Here is a 20,773-nt window from a genome sequence, read left to right as displayed (position 1 = left end):
CGTCCTGGGGCCTCTGTACCACAGAGAGGACCCGCCGGCTGGGACAGCGTCCTATCCAGAAGGAGGCGGCCCGGTGTGGAGAGGTCCCCAGTGCCTGAATGTAGACTCACGTCCGTCACACACAATGCCTGTGGTGAGCTGAATAATGGTGCCCAAAAACATCAGGTCCCAATCCCTGGAACCGGCAAGAGTCACCTTACGTGGCAGACTGTGCAGATGTGATGCAGTCCAGAACCTGAGATGGGGAGATTATCCTGAATTACCCGGGTGGGCCCTAAACACAAGCACCAGTACCCTCGTAAGAGAGAGGCAGGGGAGGATCTGAACAGATGCAAGAGGAGAAGACCAGGTGACCACGGAGGCAGAGACACGAGTGATGGGGCCACAAGCCACGGAACGCCGCAGCCCCACGCGCTGGAAGAGAGAGCCTGTGAGGGGGTGCAGCCCGCCAACAGCTGCATTTCAGCCACGTGACGCTGACTTCAGACTTCCAGGCTCCAGAACTGAGAGGACAAATTTCTGATGTTTTAAGCCATCAGAGTTGGTAATTTGTTATAGTGGCAGTATATAACAAATACCCAAGTTTCCTCACATCAATCTTAACTAAAGGTTATTTCAGGCTTAGAAAATACACCTCATAATGAGTAATATGTGTCTGTAAAAGAGAAAGAACTGAGACTACACCCATGACAAAGCCTCTGGCCTCCCACTCGCACGTCCCCCACGAGGTTTACATGTGGGCCTGCTCAGACAAGACTGGCCCTGGGAATCCACCTGTAACAGGATGCCAACCTCCAACCTGTTCTCAACATGAAACCTCCCGTTGTTTGTCTTCCTCTGCTGCATTTAGAAGTCGTTCTGCCCATCAGGGGGGAAAAAGCAACCTTTCCAACGGACGCCAGCATCTCTCTTCCCTTCTCCTCTGGCCTGCAGCACTTCTAAAGCCAAGACCTTCCTCCAGGAAAAGTGGATGTGCCCCTCTGAGGCCCCAGGGTCTAGGCCTCGCTCGAAGAAACTCCAGAGCCTCCTGATGGGCAAGTAGCCCCACTCTGAAAGAAACCAGTGGGGGGAAAGGGTAAACGTTTTGCTCGACTGGAAGAGAAGGCAGCAGATAAGGAAAAGGGTCGACACTCGAGGAGGGGCGAGGAAATGAGAAGTTGCAGATGGAGAACAACCACTGTGCTTAAGGGTAACTGCCCAGAGACAGTGAGACCACCTCGTGAGAATGGACAGGGGACATCTCAGTGGGGACCGTGATGGAACTACTCCAAAAAGTGGAGAGAAATGGCCATGAAAAATGACTTTTTTAAACCCAGCACCCTTGATGAGAAGGAGGGAGTCAGGAAAGATGGAGAACCTCGGGACACCACCAGAAGGAGAGGCCCGAATGGAACCTGATTAGGACCAGGCAGAAGTCCTCCTGGGGAGCCAAAAGGAACGTGACAGCTAGCAGGGGAACCTCAAAGAAGAGGGAAAGTGTTTACAACAAATGGCACCAAATTCACTGTTGTGCTCCAAAATTCTAGTAATGGAGGATACATGCGAGAAACTTCCCTGATTATCTCAGGTTAGATTTAGAAAACCTTTTGTTACAGGTTGAATTATATCCTCCAAAAAAGACATATTGAAGTCCTCACCCCCAAGAACCTCAGAATGTGACCTTTTTTGGAAAAAGAGTCCTTACAGAGGTGATCAAGTCGAAATGAGGTCATCACGGGTGGGCTGAAATCCACTGTGACTGGTGCCCTCTTACAAGAGAGGATTTGGACACAGACGACATGCACAGCGGGAAGGCGACCTGGAGACACACGGGGAGAATGCTATGAAGACGGAGGAGCAGAGTGACACATCCACGAGCCGAGGAAGACTGCCGGCAAACCGCCAGAAGCTAGAAGAGGCCGGGAAGGACTCCCCTGCGGGTTTCAGAGGGAGCCTGCCCTGCCGCCACCTTGATTGCCAACTTCCACCGTCCAGACCGTGAGACAATGAGCGTGTGTTGTTACAGAGCCCTGGGAAACCAACACACCTGCTTTTCCAAAAGTATCACACATGCCAGATGTTTTCAGACACGTTCACTTTGACTCCCACACCGTCCTCCAGCAATTCCCACCCCCAGACGCACTCACACCCTCTCCATGGCTCCCAGAAGGCGACGGCCCTGAGGAGCAATCCCTTTAACACACACTATCAAGAACTTTCAAACTTTTTTTTTAATGAAAGCAAACTCGACCTGTCAAGGAAGTGAAAAAGATGTTTCTCCCACATGCTTTTACTTTGATGAACTATTTATTTAAACAACATTACATTATTGCTGTTTGACAGGCCCCCTTCAAACCTGGCTCCAGGGCCGGCCCCGTGGCTTAGCGGTTAAGTGCACGCCCTCCACTGCTGGCGGCCACGGTTCGATCCCGGCACGCACCAACGCACCACTTCTGCGGCCATGCTGGGGCTGCGTCCCACATACAGCAACTAGAAGGATGTGCAGCTATGACATACAACTATCTACTGGGGCTTTGGGGAAAAATAAATAAATAAATAAATAAAATTACAAACCTGGCTCCAGGAGGAGATAACCTGCTGGATATGCTCTGAGGACAGAAGGTGACAACGACAGGGCTTGACACTACGCTGTCCTCCCCGGGGCTCCTCAGAACACGGGGCCCCACATTCTAGAAGTTTTAAATTCAGTTTCTCATAAAACAGACAGCCAAGGCCAGAGACAAAGAACAAAAAAATCTAAGCAAGCACAAATTTTTGTCACGATCCTCAAGATGTCTTTAATTTTTTGCATAATAGTTCAAAAAATAATTACATTAAAGACTAATAAGTATAAATTATAAATAAAAATACTTTGCTAGGAAAAAAAACAGTCTTTGACACAGACACACCATCCTGAAGGTCAGAGGTAGGAATTCAGGTGGGGATAACCACTCTCTCGGGCTGACTTGTGTTTGTGCAGTAACAAAGACGTGACTCTGTTACAACTGTGTGTGGCTGCACATGATAGGAAGCAGACTACGTGGTCTTCCAAAATTATGGTTTATTTTCTTATGGAAGCAGAAATCCAGAGATAGGCAGACCACGGCTGGAGCAGCTGCTCAAGGAAATCACTGAGGATCCAGGCTTCTTCTCACTGCCCGCTCCTCCATCTTTAACATGCAGCAATTGTCCTCATGGTCACAAGATGACTGCTTAACCTCCAGTCATTGAGTCTTTCTTCCAGGCAGCCAGAGAAAGGAAGGAGGAAGGGCAAAAGACTAAAGGTAAAAGATGTGTGCCTACTGAATCTGTCCCTTTTGTCAGGAAAAGAATAGCTCTCCTGGACTTAGATCTCACTGGCCAGAACTCTGTCACTCTTTCTATAAGAAAGCCTGGGAAATCTAGTTTTACGTCATTCCATTATTGCCCCAAACAAAATCTGGGTTGTTAGTAAAGAACATGGAGGATGATGATGTTAGGAAGGGGGAGATTTAGCGGTATCTGCCATGAAGTATGAAGAAGAAAAACCAAAAATGCTCTCTCTCTCATAAATCATAAAATCTCTCCTAGTCCTAAGATATAGTTAAAGTGCATGTGACATCATTTAATTTTACGATGCAAGGTAAAACCACCCAACCTGCAGGATAAATGGGCTTAAATTACTAAAAAAAAAAAAAAAAAAAAAAATGAATTCCAGGCTGGAAATAAACAAGAACGTCTTGACAAAGAAACTAACAAACACTAGCTCAGGGCAACTCTTCCTCAGCAAAAAAAATTAGGCAGAGTTACATGTCTGAGATGGAAGATGTTCCAGAATTGACCGTTAGGTGATAAAACAAATCGGATTCCATCTACATGAACACATGCATGTGTGTATATACCTATTTGTGTAACTACATAGAGGGAGAATTAGAAAACACACACCACCGTGGGGCCAGGGGAGGTGAGCAGAGAGAAGAACCGGGAGGGATGTTCCTGGAACAAGGGAATGGACTCCTGCTCCTTACACTTCTGTATTACTTGATATTTTGGAATTTAAATGCACTTATCCATTGCTTATGTAACTCTTTGAAATAAGAAAAACAAAAAGGACTAAGATTATGATGTTCTGTGCAACACGAAACCTCAGTGTTCTGGACTAGGAGATCTCGTCCCATCTCTGCAACAATTTTTGAATATCAATTCTTTCATCGGCAGAAGTAGGAGAGATTTTGTACCTCATTTATAAGATTGTTTTGTGGAACAAACGAGATGAAGAATATAAAAGTTCTTTGAAGAAATGGAAAGCTCTATATAGGTAGATGTAAGATATCGTTATTACTCCCTAAAACCTTCCAGAACACATTTGTTCATTCAACAAACCTTTCCTTTTTTAGGGGAGGCCACTGTTCTACTCATCAGGTAAGAGATCATCACCGCTCTTAAGGGGGACCTGACTGGCAACAATCACAGGACGTGTGACAGAAAAATAATCAAAGACCTGCGCTCCTCCCTAAAAATTCTGTGATGGAAATCAGCTGTGTTAAGTGATTCGTAACCCAAGTGAGTGTCAATAAGACCACAAAAGGCTGCCGTGTTTACGAAGCCAAGTTAAAAACTGGAAATTTTGGTACAAATAGGCATACATGAGTCTAATGTCTTAAGAGAAAACTAAATAAAGTTTGTCTCTAACTGCCGTACAATAGTTAGAAAAGAATAGCTCTTGGAGGCCAGCCCAGCCCAGTGGCATAGCGGTTAAGTTCCCATGCTCCGCTTTGGCGGCCCAGGGGGTTGCAGGTTCAGATCCTGGGCAAGGACCTATGCACCGCTCATCAAGCCATGCTGTGGCGGTGTCCCATATAAAGTAGAGGAAGATGGGCACGGATGTTAGCCCAGGGCCAATCTTCCTCAGCAAAAAAGAGGAGGAGTGGCAATAGATGTTAGCTCATGGCTAATCTTCCTTACCAAAAAAAAAAAGAAGAGCTTTGTGATGACGTATTAATTCTGTCCCCATGTTATTTTTATTCTTGAGCCACCATCAGTTTCACACTCTCTGGGTGAGTGGACACCATCATGCCCTTAAAATTATTTTTTTAACTATTGATATGCTAATAAGGCAATGTATGATCCAAAAACTATAGAACAAGGTGTCAAACTACAGAGAGGTGAGGGAGGAGGGGCAATCTTCACTGTTTACTAGACATAGTTTCATAGACTATAATTTTTATGAGCATTTAATTAAATAAAACAACAACAATGAAAAACGTGAGTTAAAAATCAAGAAGATATGTATCTAATAGGTGACTTTTCCTAATTAATCTAAATCCCTAAACCTCAACCCAAAGTCAAAGCATTTCCTTCCTGAGCATACAGCCGACAACTCCCTAATAGCTAAGAAAACCAGATGTCCAAGGCAACATTTGCTTACAGTCTCCTCTTAAGACAGCCGGTTAACCCGCCCTCCAGAGTGCACCTACTCAGGCCCAGAAACTGGAGCTGGGGCGAGCAAAGCATCACAGCCAGGCAGACGGAGCTACAGCAAGTCAGCATGACCTCTGTCCTCGGCCCCGAACCTGTCGTGGTCAGGTGGGACAGAGGAGAGCTTAGGGGTCCTCCAGGTCACAGCAGTCACGGCCTGTGGACGGGAGAAGAGGAGCCAAGCAGAAGAGAGGAGACTAAGGCGGGTCCTGGCTTCCGTTCACACACACAGTCATTCCCGCCTCCTCCACTGTCGCTTCCACGAAGAACGAAGGGGTACCTGATGATCTGTGGCCTTGCAGTGGCCTCACAGTTGTCCCCCAGAAGAGAAGCACAGGAGTGGTTTAAAACCAAATTGGAAGCAACTGGGAAATCCGATAGAACCCAAACTTCCCTCTCACTGGGTTTCACCCCTAGTCCTCAACTAGCAGGCAAGTGCTGGGGAGCACGGGGCGGCCCAGTCCGCGTCTATCCTCAGCTGCCTACCCCATCTGCCTTCCAAGGTGGGTATAATCCAAGTCTAATTTATTCTTCTTCCTGTCTATTCCACGGTCTTCTGATGTTTTCCCCTCACTTTTCTCATGTAATGTTCTTGCCCCTTGAAGAAGTGTTGAAGAAGAGCCAGAGGCCTTTGAGGAGAGGCTGGAGCAGGGAAGTGAGAATAGTGAGGATTACAGGGTGAGGTGAGCCTCCTCCTGTTTTCCAGGTTATTCTCCCATCACAGCAGACCTCACCTGGGGGGAAGTGTCCCTGTACACCCAAGAACATGAGTGCAGTGGGGGAGGAGACGAGGGCTACTGGGGGCATGTAGAACCAGACCTCCCACCACCTTCCTGGCAGGCGTGTGCCTCTTTGCTCCAGACTGGCTCAGTCTTCACAGCGTGCTCACTGCTTCTGTCGTGGGGACCAAGACAGGGCAATTCTAAGGCTGACACTGGTTGGGAGGACGTGTTTGTGGAGAGGGTGTCCAGTGTAACCCTGGAAAACTGGATCCCCCGCCTGATTCAAAAGCAATACAATAGTGCTCAGTAACCACAACAAGTAGTCGGCACACCCAGAGGGAGAGGGAGCACCAAAGTCCCTCTCAGCCTAGGGACTCAGCCGTCAGAGGCATGGAGTCATAGACGAAGAGCCGGAGGGTCCAGAGGTGCTCATCTGGTGCTCCCAGCCCCCACGTTGCAGGCGAGGACATCAAGGCTTCCCACCAAGGCCTCCAGACCCCCGAGCGCTCGCCCTCCCCTAATCCTGGTGAGCGCGTGGTTGCACCCATCAATGAGGGGGTCAAAAGTCCTTTACAGATATCAGTAGTTTCCAAATCTAGTCCCTGGGAACCGTCAGTCAGTGAATAAAACTGAGAGGCACTACATCACGTTGTTTATTGCTTTTCCCACGGCTCATACTGGCATCTGTTCAGCCCAGGATTATTTAAGGCCTAATGTTCACAGCACTGAAGTGTACAGTGAAATAAATGGGGTTTCAGCTAATTAAATGCTGGCACAGAGCTGAGGTGTTTGAAAAATATCAAAATCCATCTATTACCAGTCTGTCCAAGAGCCAAGAGCTGCTGCTGTTATATGACACAATAAAAGAGATGCTGTGTAAATTTTAAACATTTTATTGAACATAAATAATTAGAATATCTAACCATTTTCTAAGGCAGAAACGTCTAGCAGCTAACATGCAGAAAGCATTGCAGATGTTCACAAACTACAGAAATGTCAATTTGCTTTTAAGTTCCTTTTAAGCAATTTTTTACTCTAAAGAAGCAAACATTTATAACTGTGAATAAATCGTTTGTGGTTTGGGCAAATGTTTAGGAATATTCAATAAAGCATCCGTATAAATATTCAGTTATGGAGATAATTTGATTTAAATAGACGGTACTTTCGATAAATAAACATTGTTCAACATGAATAAACATTTGAAACAACCGGCAAGCATCAAACCCAGCTGACGCTTCATGCAAATCTTTGGAAAACACTTGATTTAGCAGTTCTTCTTCTTATAGAGCGCACATTGTCGATGATTCTTTCATACTTTCATTATTGGGAACATTTGCATGAAAGCAGCACCTTTTCTTAAAAGAATTCATCTTTCTACATCAGTGTCGTTTTACTACAGTCTTTTCCTCCTTGCAGAGCCTCCGTGTGTCACGCAGCTGGCAAGTAGTGTGGCATGTGGTGTCCAAGGTGATGAGTCCAACCACAGGAGCCAGGCTGCCCGGATTTGAACCCTCTCTGCCACTTATAACTCTGCGACCTCGGGCAGTGTAATCCTGTTTAGCCTCAATATCATCGATTTTGAAATGGAAATCAGAATACCCTCCTCAGAGGCTTGAGGATCAACACAATCACATGAGTAAAATGCCCAGCAAACACTCTATACACTTTCCTGCTATCACTTTATATGATTTTGTATCAATGGAACATTCTATCTAGATCCTTTACAACAGACTTTGTGCATCCCAGGTTCAGCCTATAACTGCTTTCTCACTCTGTGGATGGGAATGCAGATCAGTGTCCGTTCTTGGAGAGCAAACGGCAACAGCGATCAACATTAGAAATGCACCTGTCCTTTGACCCGGCAACTCCACTCCTGGGAATCCACTTGTCACCAGCTGGTTAGCAAATGCATCACGAGATCCGTGTCCCAGGATGCTCACTGCCACACTGTCATCAGAGCACAGTCAGGAAACCCCTGAAACGTCCATCAATAAGAGATTAAGTTACCATGACCCCTGCTTATGGGTCACAATGGAAAACTTACCTAAGCATATTTGATTATTGAATTATCGTTGTCTTTCTTCCCTGTGAGAACACTTGTTCCCCCTTCCGAAGCTTCCTTCTGCATGGAAAGAACCCTGGTTAGTGATACACGCTGACCTCGCAACCCAGGGGTGGTGGAGTGCCCCATGCGGTTGGTAGATTTGGGGAGAATAAGTGGATGTGATCTGCTCAGAAACCCCTTGTACTGCGGGGAGCAGGAGCTCTTTTCTGCTCCTCCCTAGTCCTCACCAGACAGTCCACCAAATGGGGAAGCTGACACTAGAACGGCCTGTGACTGTGGGTGCAGCGGCCCAAGGCTGGACATCAGCATTGGCAGTCTATGTGGTTTGCACACTGTCCTGTATGGTTCAGCTTAGCCTTTAGAACAATAGAGGTGAGCCGGCCCCGTGGCTTGGCGGTTGGGTGCGCGCGCTCCGCTGCTGGCGGCCCGGGTTCGGATCCCAGGCGCGCACCGACGTACCGCTTCTCCGGCCATGCTGAGGCAGTGTCCCACATACACCAGCTGGAAGGATGTGCAGCTATGACATACAACTATCTACTGGGTCTTTGGGGGAAAATAAATAAATAAAAACTTATAGAACAATAGCGGTAAATTGGTCATTGGTCAATGACTTTATATGTCAATCTCCTCTTTTAGATTTCAATCTAGGGCCGGCCCCGTGGCTTAGTGGTTAAGTGCACGCTCTCTGATGCTGGCGACCCCGGTTCAGATCCCGGGCGCGCACCGACACACCGCTTCTCTGGTCATGCTGAGGCCGCGTCCCACATACGGCAACTAGAAGGCTGTGCAACTATGACATACAACTATCTACTGGGGCTTTGGGGGGAAAATAAATAAATAAATCTTTATATTTCAATCTGATCAGAATTTGAGCAGGGAAAAAGGATGCTTTTGAAGGGCCTCATGAAGGCCCCCACATGTCACAGATATAAACTCCAGGAAGACAGGAATTGTACCTGCTTTGCTCCCCACTATATCCCTAGAACAGAGTCTAGGCCCCCAAAAATTAATGAATGAGTGAATCATACAAATAGTGATATTTAAAAGTGTGTGATGTGTCTGTGTGTGATGATATAAATGTAGTCTCCCTTGGAGAGAGGGGCTGGGAGAGAATGCAGCCTTTTCAGTGAAGACCTACTGGCCCTGTCTGGATTCTTCCAACCACATTCACATATTAGTTATTTGATTAAAGGAGCAAGGGAGGAAACTGTCCACAAAAGGTAATTGGGAAGTATGATCATGGACATCTTGTTTTCTTCTTTATACCTTTCTGTATTAAAACAAACATTTTTAAGAGAAAAATCTCATTAGAAGGAAAGAAAGGAAGGGAGGAAAGATGGAAGGAAGGAAGGCAAGGAGGGAGTGAGGAAGAAAGGGAGGAAAGAAAGAAAAGAGAAATCCCACAGCAAGTCCTTTTGTAGAACGAGTAATCACTCTTCTATGAGTCAGGTTCTCGATTGAAAAAAAAAATAGAAACAAACCCTGGCTACATTAAACGGAATAGGAATGTGTCTGAAGGCTCCAAGTGGCTGACAAAGTTGATGCGAAGGCTAAAGAATCAGCTGAAAAACAGGCAGGATCCAAGGCAGTCCAGAGCCTCACCCCAATGATGTGACAGAACTCACGGTAACGAGCAGCCACCTAGGATGCTGCCACGGATGGGCCACCACCACTGGCTGCACTCACAAGCCAATGGACCCTCGGCTCTGCCACCACAGTGGGTCCCATCTGACTGTCCTGTGCCTTCACCCCAAGGGTCGGGGCAGGAGCAGCCAGTGGGCCAGGAGGAGGACCCGACCAAGTGGAGGGTTTGGTAGAAACAAGACCCTCACTCTCTAACGGGAAGGTAGACAGATAGTTTGGGCACAGACGGTGGTAGGGAGGTGGGTTTGGAGGGCGGAGGTGAAGGAATTTCTGACGGCTTGCTTCTGTTTTCTCAATGAGTTATGACAAGGACTATCAGCTGAAAGAGAAATGAGAGCAGAGTTAGAGAGCTGAGAAAAGAAAAGGCATGATATAGCGCCTTTGGAGGGTGGTATCCCAGCAATTTACAGCCCCACACAGAGACTCGTAAGTGTAGTAATCATCTATTTTGCTCAAGAATCTAGGGGTTGAGTGTGCCCAGCTAGACCCATAAAATTGTGGTGAGATGGTGGGTGGGTCTGGGGTCGTCTGGAAGGCTTGCTCACATGCAAGGCTGGCTCCTGTGCTGGGAAGGCAACAACTCGGGCTCCTTGGAGATCTCTCTCTCTCTCTCTCTCTCTCTCTCTCTCTGCAAATATATATACAAAGAGAGAGAGAGAGAGTCTGTAACCAGTCCTGGTGGTCTAGTGGTTAACATCCAGCGCCCTCACTGTCAAGCTCTGGGTTTGTGTCCCAGTAAGGGCACCACACCACTCTGTCGGTTGTCACACTGTGGCGACTGCATGTGGCTGTGGTGCTGAAAGCTATGCCACCGCTATTTCAAATACCAGCAGGGTCACCCATGGTGGACAGGTTTCAGCAGAGCTTCCAGACAAGACAGACTAGGAAGCAGGACCTGGCCACCCACTTCTTTAAGACTTGGCCATGAAAACCCTATGAACAGCAGGAGAGCATTGCCTGATAGAGCGCCAGAAGGTGAGAGGATGGTGCAAAAAGATCGGGCAGGGTTCCGCTCTGCTGTCCACAGGGTCACTAGGAGTCGGAATCCACTCCATGGCACTAACAACAAATATAGCCTACCCATGTGACCCATGTGGTTGTTCCACACGGTGGCCCCAGAATAGCTGGACTTTTCACACAGCAGCTGAGGGCTCCCAGTGTCCCAAAAGAAACTGGCAGAATCTTCATAGCTTTTTCTAACCTGGCCTCAGAATTCACACGGTATCCCTTCTGCTGTGTTCTAGACATGGAAGCAGTCAGAAAGTCCCACCCAGATTCAAGGCAAGGGGACTTAGACTCTATCTCTTTTTTTTTTTTTTTTTTTAAAGATTTTATTTATTTATTTTTTCCCCCAAAGCCACAGCAGATAGTTGCATGTCATAGCTGCACATCCCTCCAGTTGCTGCATGTGGGACGCGGCCCCAGCATGGCCGGAGAAGCGGTGCGTCGGTGCACGCCTGGGATCCGAACCCGGGCCGCTAGCAGCGGAGCGCGTGCACCCAACTGCTAAGCCACCGGGCCGGCCCAAGACTCTATCTCTTAATGGGAGAAATGTCAAAGGATTTGCAGAGATATTTCCAAACCCCTGCAAGTGGAAAAACAAAACATTAAAGAGTAAAGTTGCGGGGCTGTGCGGAGGGCTCGTTTGAGACAGGCCGTCACGAATTAAGGAGAGACCAGCAGGCACAGTTGCATGCTCTTGTCCATTGACTTTGGCTGCACGGGTACAGATCCAGGAGGAAGGACAGCTGAGCTGAACACGGATTTTGCCAACTCCTATAGTTTCTCTGAGAATGGTAAGTACTGTGAGGGCAGGGACCTGGCCTGTCTGACTTATGGCTGGATCCCAGGGATTAGAACTGGGTCTGGTACGAAGGGGTCCCTCAGCACATCTGCGCTGTGGTTGACCTGGCTCTCTTCACAGCTTCATTCAAGCTGTTCTTCTAATCAGGATGCCTCCCTGCCTCCCGTCGCCAACTTCACCACATGACTGCGGGCAGATCCCCTAACAGCTTGGAGCTTTTGTCTTCACACCTATAAAATGAAAATCAGATGAACTTTAAGGTCTCTTTCACAGATAAAAATCATGTCTTGCTATCTTATCCCACTCATTTGATGATTTCCAACAACGATGCCAAAATCCATCAGATGAAGGCGCTAACACAGGCGCCCTCGGGATCTTACCTCACAACTGAGCCGCTTAAGACGCAGCCTCTGGAAACACATTGAGTCTAAAAGCAAAGCCTCCTACACTCCATAAATCCTTGTTGAATTTCAGCCTGAGACCACAGAGAGAGAAGTGTTGGCACTGGAGCTGTAAAGTACCTAAAAAAAGACAGGTCCAGCCCATTCTTTGCCCTCGTGGGTGTTCACATCCTTCCTCAGCTATCACCCAGCCCAGTCAGATTAATATATCTCCTTTTATCTTTCCACATACATCAAGCCCTTTCTTTCCTGAATCATTTTTGTTGCTTTTCTCTGAACCTTCCCCACTCTGTCTCTGCCTTCCCAATCTCAGCGTCAGGGCCGTGCACAGGTAGGAGGTACGGGCACCGGGGACCAGCAGAGGGGCCAATAGAGGCAGGACACTCTGTGAGGCAGCAGTGCTTACAGATGAGCACCCACTGCGCCCTGAGGCGGCAGGAGACCCTGGGGTCTGCTTTGCGGAGCTGGCAACCGCCTGCAAGGTGGATTTGAGAGACTGCTCTGCTCAGAAACGCATGCCTGGGTTCAGATTCCAGCTCCATCCCTACCTGCATGTGAGTGTGACCTCGGCCCAGGTGTTCCTTAACTGTTACCCCCCTGGGTTCCCTCATCTGAAAACATCTCACCTCACAGGGTGGTTATGGGGATTCAGTGAAATGACACACCTGAAGCGCTTTTGTGTGTGTGTGTGTGTGTGTGTGTGAGGAAGATCGGCCCTGAGCTAACATCTGCCAATCCTCCTCTTTTTGCTGAGGAAGACTGGTTCTGGGCTAACATCTGTGCCCATCTTCCTCCACTTTATATGGGACGCTGCCACAGCATGGCTTGCCAAGCGGTGCATCGGTGCACGCCCAGGATCCGAACTGGCGAACCCCGGGCCGCCACAGCGGAGCGCGCGCACTTAACCACTTGCGCCACTGGGCCAGCCCCAATGAAGCACTTTGAACAGCACCTGGCACACAGTAAGTGCTCAATAAATGCGAGCTACTATCTATCGCCTACCACGGTGCCTGAAATTCCACCATTAAAGCCCTATTCCTTGGGATGAAGGCAGAGGGTCCAGCCTATTCCATTCCCGTTCCCAGGTTGAGCAGCCCAGGTAGACTCCTGCCTTATCCTGGGAGGACTTGTAACTGTGTCCCTGCCTTGGTCATCCGCCCAGTGTCCAATCCCTCTACCACTAACTCCATACCTTTTGTCTCCTTGTAATCCAGACCCACGATGGAGTTCTGCCAGGCAGGAAGCAGCTATTCAATTAATATTAGTTGACTCACTGACCAGCTACCCTCTGCTGGTCTCCTTGGTGCTGCCCTGGAACGTACTCTCTCCACTCGCACCCAGTGGCTGCTTGCTCACTGCCCACCTCTGGGCCCTCCCGCCATCCTCCAGGAGCAGACAAGTCCACCACACCAGCCAACCACTACGTCCTTTCCATCTTCTCGGCTGATTAGACCAGATCATTAAATCTCTGAGGGCTCTTCTCCAAAACACGCTCTGCCCTAAACTGCACCTGTCCAGGGTCAGACAACAAGGCTCCATTGGGTACATTTATCCACATCTACTCAGCTTCCTCCGCCCTCTGCAGCCCCCTCTGCAGAGCTCCGTGAATGTCCTGGCAAGGCCCCCTCACTCCGCCTCTCTGCCGGGAATCTCTGCCCAGTACAGGAGGAAAGTCAGGACTGGGTTAGAGCAGAGCAGGCCTCCCAGCACAAAGGGCTCAGGACAAGAGGGGAGCATGAAATCAGCCTGGAGAAGCAGACGGGGCCAGACAGAGGAGCAGACAGGTCTCTCTGCCTGGGAGTGGCGTGATGAGACCAGCCGCAGGAGGGGGCCTGGCCCCGCAGCACTGATGCTGGGATAGGAAGAGCTAGGAGGCGAGAAGACCAGTGAGGGAGCACAGAGGCCTTTGAAAGCCAACACAAAGGTAGACCTTTTACCCAGGAAAAAAAATACACACACTGAACAATTTGCATAATATTTCAGAGGGTGGATGGACCTTTAAAGACCATCCAGAGGACTCTTTGGGGTATCCCTGAATTCCCGGTTAAAAATCTCTGGAGAAGAATCTTACAACCAACCAGCACCTGGCATAGTCACTCAAATAGTAGTGTTTAAGCAAAAATTAAAAAATCTACTCAATACCTGGGGCCGGCCAGGTGGTGTAGTGGTTAAGTTCGCACACTCCGCTTTGGCGGCTGGGGGTTCACAGGTTCGGATCCTGGGCACGGACCTGAACACCGCTCATCAAGCCATGCTGAGGTGGCGTCCCACGTAGAGCAGCTAGACGGACGTACAACTAGACATACAGCTACCTACTGGGGCTTGGGGGAGAAAAAAAGGAACAAAAGAAAAGAGGAAGACTGGCAACAGATGTTAGCTCAGGGCCAATCTCCCTAACAAAAAAAAAAAAGAGAGAGAGAAAACTGATACAAAAAAAAAAAAAAAGAATAAAAGAAAAAAATCTACTCAATTCCTGATGAGAGGAAGCAAGAATTCGGGTAAGTGTGGTACTAATGGAATGGACCATGGGGAGTGAAGTCCAGTCCATTGAAGAAGAAGAAAGACAAAAAAAAAAACAAGATTTCTTGACTTCTTGGATTTAGGGAGTAAAGAAAAGGGAAGTTTGAGCATCTCTTGTCTAGGTGACCAGATGCATGGTGATGCAGCCAAATGAGAGATGCATCTGTTCTTGCTGATGCATTTTTTCCCTTGCTGGTGGGGAGGGATGTGAAGTCTGATTGACTCACTCAACAAGCTGTAATAACATGCGCAGGATGTGCTTGACCCTGGGCACATCCACAAGAAAGGGCAGAGACCTGCTCTCACAGAGCTTACACTGTGGTGGGAGAGCAGACAGGCAAAGCACGATGGCAGACGGTGGACGCTGGAGCAGGGGAGCCTTGCCCAGAGTGAGGGGAGGACCAGGAAGGGCACAGTCTGCCTGGGGAATCAGGAAGGAGGTGCTTGAGCTGAAAAGTGAAGAAAGCTTAGAGCTGTACCTCATGGAAAGGAGGGCTGGGATTGCAGAGCCCTCAAGTTTGACCAGGAGGAACCACACATTACCCTTCCCCCAAACCCAAGAGCCCACAGCTCCTCTTCGTGTCTTGGCCAAGTGCTGCCTATGGAGGAGCGAGGAAAGGAGTCTGACTAAATATAGGAAAGCTCACACTGGCAGGGGAGTGTGAGGGGAGGATGGGACACAGGAAAAGATTTGAGACACTAAGGGAAAAAAACAGTGAGGCAGTCGTATTCATAAATTCCAAGCTGTTTCTCCCACTGATAAGATACAGGAAAATAACAAAACATGAAAATCCAGACTAGCACAGCCAGACAGGCCCCAGTGGGGTCTCCCTCTGGGGAAACAGTCGGTAGCATCACCCTGCAGGGAGCTCAAGGAGCTGGAGTCTGAGCTGGGTCTTAGCAGCAATGGAGCCAGATTTTCTCCTCCGGCCTGCAGTTGTGCGGGCCTCTGTGCTCTCTGAATAAGTCAAACAAGGAGTGTTTCCTCAAGGAGGAAGCCTTGCACAGCCCGTTTCTTGGCAGCCTTGAATGCTGTGCTGTGGCAGGTGTGTGACCGCCCAGCGGGGGGTCAAGGAGCTCACAGCAGGCCTGGCCATGGCAGGTGAGGCGGGGCACAGGGCCTCAGGAGTCTTCTAAAAGAGAAAGCAGGAGGACCCGATCTTGAGGGGAGGGGCAAGGGGTCTGGAGAGGAGGCGATCAGTACCAGACATTTCTAGAAAATAGACAAGACTGATTAACTGGAAGTGTAGAAGCAAAGTAAAAGGAGGAATTTAGAATGATGCCCAGATTTCTTACCCAGGGAACTCGGGCTCTGAGAGTGCACTTCACTGAGGTAAGGAGAGGCAGAATTCCAGAGAGGTGAGGTGGGGCGGGGCCTGCTGGAAGAGGAGAGAGTGAGTTCAGTTCTGTTTTGGAAGCCTTGCTGGAACATACAGCAAAAATATGTTGAATATACAAGCCTAGAGGTCAGGAAGGTAGTCTAGTCTGGTCACAGAGAAATAACAGCGTATCAGTGGTGACCGAAGTCATGAGCACAGATGAGACCACCCAAAAGGAAGACATAGAATAAGAAACATAGGAGGCTGAGGGGGACTCCGGGCAAAACCAAGATTTAAGGACTAAACAGAGGAGACTGAGAAGGAACAAGGCAGCTAGATTAACCAGGAGAACAAGGCCAAGGAAATTAAGGGAAGAATTTCAAGAATGGAGTGGTCCAAAGGTCAAATGTCCCATAAAGTTCAAATAAAATGTCAACTGCACCGTGTATGTTGAATTTAACAACTGCAGACTCATTGGTAACCTTTTCCAGATGGAGGCAGAAAGCAGGTTACTGAGGGTTGAAGAGTAAATGAAGGTGAGCCGTGCAGACAGCCCCTTCAAGAGACTTGACTGTGAAGGGAAGGAGAGAGCTGGGGGCTGGCGGGAGGGATAGCAAAGAGGAGCTGGGTCGCCAGCAGATGTTCTTTCATTCTACTGTTTTCTAATGGGAAAGATTTGTAACTGTTTTTATTCTGTAAGGAAGAAGCCAATGTAGAGAAAGAAGAGAAAAATATAGAAACAGAAGGGAAATTTGACAGAGCAAGTTCATGGAGGAGACTGGAGAGGTAGCCCTTCAGCTCACAGATGACCTTGGGTAGGAGGGACTCGTCCTCGAAGCACGATGACGGAGGCAAAGGCTGCTGCAGACACAGATGATGTGTGCATAGGAGCAATTACTGTCTGTCTTTTTCCTGGGAAATATTAAATAAGATTGTCCATAGGAAGAGAGGAAGCTGGAGTGCAGATGGGAGCCTGGGAAGAGTGAGAGAAGGTTAAAGGAGATGTTAAAGGATTGCCACACACACTTGTACGCTCCATTGACATTGGATGCTATAAATGCACATCTACCCCAGTACACACACGTATTGAGTGACTGCCTCTAGCATCTCTCAGCATCTCAAGTTTTGGAGAAGGAGCACCTCAGATGTGAAGAAGAAATGAGTTGAGGGTTTGCAGAACAGGTGTAGCAGATGGACATGGGGACAAAGGAATTAAGGATGCCAGCAAGAAAGAGACTGAAGGATGAATACACCATGAAATTTCATCTGGAATGACAAAGAAATGAAACCAAGAAGGACTGAGGACCTGGGGGAAGAATGAGGGAGCAATAGCCTGGAGATGACCTCGAAGAGAGAAAGCAGATGGAACTTCAACTCCACAGTATGGGAAATGTTCAAGGGTGGGTCTCGAGTCTAATAATATGGGACATACCAAAGGGTTCTGACTGTGATTACCTTACCTTGGGAAATGAGGGAATGGGGTAAAGGCCGAGTGTGGTTATGAACTGCAAATACTACTTTAAAAAGTAAAAGTGACCCTCTGTTCACCTAAAATGGCTAACTGCAAAAGATGTGCCAGCTACTGGCATTGCTATATAAAAAGCTAGAGGCAGTAAAGCCAACGAGATAAAACATCCAGCTTCATATGTGACAATCTGGGGAAGACAGATCCATGTGAAGCAAACTCCTGCTTCTGACAATGGTTGCAACCCAAATATTCTGTACCAAGACTGGTCAAGGACTGCGGCTGCAGAGGCATAGAGCTGGCTTCTTTAGATAGCAGCTTGACACATCACTCGATTCGTAATTTCCCCAGTAATAGCCAAAGTCATGGTCCAAGAGGAGTGACCTCACTGCCCAGACATGAGCATAATCCACCTTGAGACCTCCCTCTCCTCCCTCCCTCCCGCCCATCTCCCACCAGTGCCTCTCATTGGCCCAACTCAATAGAAAGCCAGATAGAACGGCCACTGATGCAGGACACCAGTTAGCCTCCCGGGACAGAGATTAGGAAGGAGAAGGGTGAGGAGTGGATGCGGAGGAGGAAACGACACATATCCAGCAAAGTCAACAAGGATTGAAACAGCTGTGGCGATACCCCAGAATGTCTTTAGCTCAGAGACACTAGTTTAAAGAACCACGTGAGACTTAGCACGCAGATGGGGACTAGACCGGAGCCCCAGGAAACGCAGCATGTAATGAGGTTTTGTTTGGCCCAGAGAACATATGTGCATATATGTTTTCAAATCAAAGATAGCACATGGAGCCAGCCCTGATGGCCTAGCGGTTAAAGTTAGGCGCTCTTACTGCCGCAGCAGCCCAGGTTCGATTCCCAGTCACGGAACCACACCACCCGTCTGTCAGTTGCCATGCTGTGGTGGCGGCTCACATAGAGAACTAGAAGGACTTACAACTAGAATACACAACTATGTACTGGGGTTTTGGGGAGAAAAAAAAAGAGGAAGATCCGCAACAGATGTTAGCTCAGGGTAAATATTTCCCTGCAAAAAAAAAAAAAAAAAATGATAGCACATATTTCCGAATATTTCCAAATCATGAGATATTACATAAAAATATGGATTTCTGGGCTTTCTTTAAAATTTGGAAGATCTAGCAACACCAGATCCATTTCCTATAGGGCAACACTCAGCTGGAGGTACTGCAGCCCCTCAGACAGGCGTGCCCCTCTGACCTCCTGACGCGCCACCACCGCCCCAACACCGTAACACTGCCATCAAGGGTGAGCTCATTCTGGAGTTGTTAACCAGCCTTAGGCTTGCAGGGGTGTTTTCTTACAGTAAAAAAGTACTTTTCTGTATTTTTGTCTATATCAAAGTCAGAAAACAAAAGATAGACCAAGAGGGCAGAATGTTTCCTGAATAAAGAAAGAACATTTTCCTTACAGAAGGGAAGAGTATTCTGACGTGTTTTCGTATGCACACAAAGTGTTTCTGTATCAAAAGAAGAGAAATCAAGAGACCAATTTTCTTTTTCCCAGCCCACTTCACTCAATTATGTTACCTGCCTGGAACTCTGTAGGCACTGCAGACTGAGAGCCTGGACTAGAGCCACGCAGTGGAACACAGGAAAATCGTCTAAATTTCATGTCATTTACTCATAATATCCTTTATATTGTTGCCGTTCCTGCCGCTGATGTTAAATCTCCAAATATCTCTGAGCTGTGGGCTCCCCACCATCACCTGTGTCCGCTGAGTAACTTGGGACATCTAGAGCTCGAAGCTTTTGCAGCAGTGCCAGGTGGGGACATCCTCTAGGCAGGATGGAAAAAGGTACCAGAGATATGGATGCGAGAGGCAGAGACGGTGGTTGAAGGCGTGGGAGTGGACGAGTTCACTTAGTCAAAGGAGCGCACAAACAGAGCTATGAGAGGCAAAAATAATTAAAAATTGGAGAGAGGCCATTCAAGTAGAGGAAATGTATTACAGGGAATTGGTTACCCAAGTGACGGAAGACCTGAGAAGCTGAATGGACAATGAGGCAACCCAGGTATTGGCAACACCAGGAGGTTTTTGCCACTCGTAGGCAAAAACCGGAACACGAGAAGGAGATGGTGGTACCAGAGCCAGAGGCCAGGACTGCCGGCGCGAATTAGAACAAGGATGGAGGCTGCCTACAGGGGCTGGGACTACGGGAAAAGGGCCTGGTCTACAGGACCTGAGTGCAGAGGACACTGAACCACTGCCAGGGAAACCACCTGGAGGCTTCTGCCAGCTCCTCCCACTGGCCAGACCTACTCAGGCTGCATACAGACAGAACAGGGAAAAAGTAGAGAATGAATCTGGGAGCAACCACAAATAAATCAGTGAAAATCAGATTTCAGAGGATTTAAAAGGAACTGAGGAATAAGAAACAGAAGCAGCGAACGTAGCCCACACATTTCAGTCGATAGCGCTGTTTTGGTGTTTCAGAGCAAGTTTGTCCTCTTTGCATTCTTACATTCCTGAGATTTTCAGGAAACTGGTTCCAAAAAGCTGTTAAAAAGCTCCATTTCAAGTTATTTTTCACCAGATGGAATAGCTTTTTCCCAAGTTTCTCCTTCCTCCTTTCCTGCTGAAATTTATAATCTCTTGTTTTACTTATAATTCCTTTTCTTTCAGAATATTAATGAAGATAATAAGTCATTATATGATTCTCCCCAATAACATCCTGAGTTCCCTCCGTGCATGAGCTCTTTTTTTACACAATTTTTAACTCTTCTGCCATCAGGAATTCAGCAGGAGGGTGCTGTTCTTGGTATTACTTCATAATTACAAAGCAGTAAATCCATCCACTTGAAAGACAGCCAGCCAGCGATTTAAAATACCTCTAAATAAAAACTAGGGCCACCCCCCTATTGAGAGAGAGGGTTTTCCATTTCCATCCTATGAATACCTTCAAGTACAGATGCTCTATACTCTTCAAGTTCTGTGCTCCTAAATCAGAGGATGACTGTTTTAATCCTATGGTCACTGAAACAAACTAGATTGATTCAAGAGAGCAAGACATCACAGAGAGACAGAATAAGACCAGCACACGGATTTTTTTTTAAAAATCTAGATCTGACCTTCAATCTCCTCATCTGAAAAATTAAAACAACCATTGGTGCCTCAACTACCTCACAAAGATTTTGGAAGGTCACGTGAGATAAATAGTGGAATCTTCCTTATAAAATACAACATAAAAATATACCTGCAGAGCCAGAATGCCTGGGGTGCAAACACAGTCCCACCACTTTCTGGCCACGTGACGTGAGTGAATATTCGAGTTCTTTGTGCCTCAATTTCCTCAACTGTAAGATGGGGGGAGTAGCAGAGGCCTTACCAAGGCTTGTGACGAACGCCTGGCTGGGGCAGGGGTACAAA

The sequence above is a fragment of the Ceratotherium simum genome, chromosome 3 (genome assembly GCF_057802395.1).
Source record: "Ceratotherium simum simum isolate JZ-2026a chromosome 3, ASM5780239v1, whole genome shotgun sequence".
NCBI lineage: Eukaryota > Metazoa > Chordata > Mammalia > Perissodactyla > Rhinocerotidae > Ceratotherium > Ceratotherium simum.
This window is presented reverse-complemented; position numbering follows the sequence as displayed.